General features: G+C 38.5%; 1 non-coding gene across 1 annotated transcript; it reads right to left on the bottom strand.

Annotated features, from left to right (window-relative positions):
* Nucleotides 1–1,800: 1,800 nt before the first annotated feature.
* Nucleotides 1,801–1,907, bottom strand: LOC128282752 (small nucleolar RNA R71). The gene has a single exon (XR_008273107.1). It is a non-coding gene; the product is annotated as a small nucleolar RNA R71 (small nucleolar RNA).
* Nucleotides 1,908–2,375: the final 468 nt, after the last annotated feature.

Genomic DNA, 2,375 nt, shown 5'->3' with positions numbered 1-2,375 from the left:
GACCCCGGATCAATCAAAGCAACAACAGAAGTATCATAGAGAGAAAAAGTAACCGTAATCACATTAGGGGATCAAGCCTCTTCGTGAGTGCAAATGGTGATAAACCGTAATTTATACATATTTTTATCCCATGATTATCCTATTTATGAATGGATTCTCCTTAGATTTGGTGAATTCGATGCTCCTAATCCTTTAATTTCATGTTTTATGCTTAGGAGAGCATAGGAGAGTAAAAAGAGCGGGAAATAGGCCAAAAACGGAGAAAGTGGACCCACGTGAGAAATCAACACGGCCTGGACTTTATCACACTGGCGGGTCACACGACCGTGTCCCTTTGGTAGGATTGAAGCACGACTTACATGGGTATATTACATGCCTGTGCCTGTTCAACAGCCTTGGCCATAGGCTGGACTAATCGCACACGGGGGTGTCCCTACCGAGCCCAAGTATAACCCTATTCGAAAAAGGCCATTTTTAGGGGCTCTTAGGCATTTTAAAGCCTATTTAAACACCTGAGAAGGCACTAAGAAAGGGGAGTTGATTGTACGCCTAGAGATAGGGTGATAAGATTTTGTCGGATTAGGGTGAAACCTAATAAAGGAATTCATAGATCGAGTTAATGCAATTCTAGGGTGTTAATTAGAAAGATATTTCAATTATTCAACCTAGGGTTAGACATTATTAGTCTCAAGAGAGATAATAATATAACTTTAGGGATTTCTACGAATCAAGTCAAATGAATAAATTGTCTGATTCAGAGTCAAATAACAAGTGAAGTCTAGGTGGATTTTTCCTTAGGTATTGTCTTAATCAATCGAATTTTCTCGAAAATATTTTCCCAAATTTCCTTTATGTGCATTCTTAGTTAGTAATTAGTTTAGATAACCAAACCTCTTAATTTTTAGGCTAGATAATAAAAAGGAAGTAAATACTAGTACTCGTAGTTCCTTCGGGTTCGACAATCTCGTTTTGTTGAACTATACTACTGTTTGATAGGTACACTTGCCGTAATCGTGATAATAAGTTAGTCTTAAGAACGATTCCTTCATAAATCTTTAAAACCTGTCACGAATATCACGTATCAAGTTTTTGGTGCCGTTGCCGAGAACTAGGATATTAGGAACACTTGATTTTTATTACTTTAGCCATTTTACTTTTATTGCAATTTAAATTTTTTTTTCTTTTATAATTCTTCATTTATTCTCTTCTGATAGGTTTTTCTAGTTTATGACCAGAAGAAACCCGTCAGGACCGTTACTATTCGATAGTGACATCAATTGCACAGTTTGCAGAAACTGAAGAGAAATAAGGCGAAGCTTACGATACATAGAGGAAGAGCAAGAGGATGATACTTCAACCACAACCAAAGTGATGGCTGAAAACTAGTAAAATCCGCTACCTCCTGCGATTGCTATTAATTAGAATCCTGCTCCGCGTGCTATGTATGATTATGCTAAACCTTCTTTAACAGGAACTGAATCGAGCATAGCTAGACCTACTGTAGCTGTAAATACTTTTGAACTGAAACCTAACACAATTCAAATGAAACAACAATATGTTCAGTTTGATGGTTTGTAAGACGAAGATCCCAACGCTCACTTGGCAAACTTTTTGGAACTATGTGATACACTTAAAATTAATGGCGTTTCTGATGACACCATTCGCCTTCGGTGGTTTCCCTTTTTGTTGAGAAACAAAGTTAAACAGTGGTTGAATTCGTTACCACGGGGGTCAATCACTACTTGGGAACAAATGACCAAAAAGTTTTTATTAAAATATTTTTCTCCGGCTAAAACGGCTAAATTACGTAATGATATCTCTTCTTTTGTACAGATGGATTTACAAACACTTTACGATGCATGGGAGATATACAAGGACCTTTTGCGAAGATGCCCTCACCATGGGTTACCACTCTGGCTATAGGTCCAAACATTTCACAATGGCCTGAACCCTTCAACTCGATATATGGTTGACACAGCTGCTGGTAGAACTGTAACACCCCGAATCCGTGACCGTCGCCGGTGTCGGACACAAGGGGTTAACGGGCCAAATCCTCTCAAAGTACCAACCAATTTGGCCTTTCCAGACAGGCTGGAAAACTGCGTCACTGTCGCCTTAAAAATCATATCTCGAGTTCCAAAACTCGGAAACTGATTACGTAAATTTTCCCTAAATTTAGACTCATATATCCATCCATGGATTTATTTCTAAAATTTTTGGTCGGGCCAATTGGTACAGTTTATTAGTCAAAGTCACCCATGTTACAGGGGTCGACTACACTGACCATCGCGCGTTACAACTTGAATATCATCTCGTACAGAGCTCTAATGCTCATGAAGTTTGTTTCTAATGAAACTAGACTCAAAGGGGAATCT

Source organism: Gossypium arboreum, chromosome 10 (assembly GCF_025698485.1).
Source record: "Gossypium arboreum isolate Shixiya-1 chromosome 10, ASM2569848v2, whole genome shotgun sequence".
NCBI classification, from domain to species: domain Eukaryota; kingdom Viridiplantae; phylum Streptophyta; class Magnoliopsida; order Malvales; family Malvaceae; genus Gossypium; species Gossypium arboreum.
The sequence above is the reverse complement of the archived record's forward strand: the minus strand, read 5'-3'. Positions and strand labels throughout refer to the sequence as shown.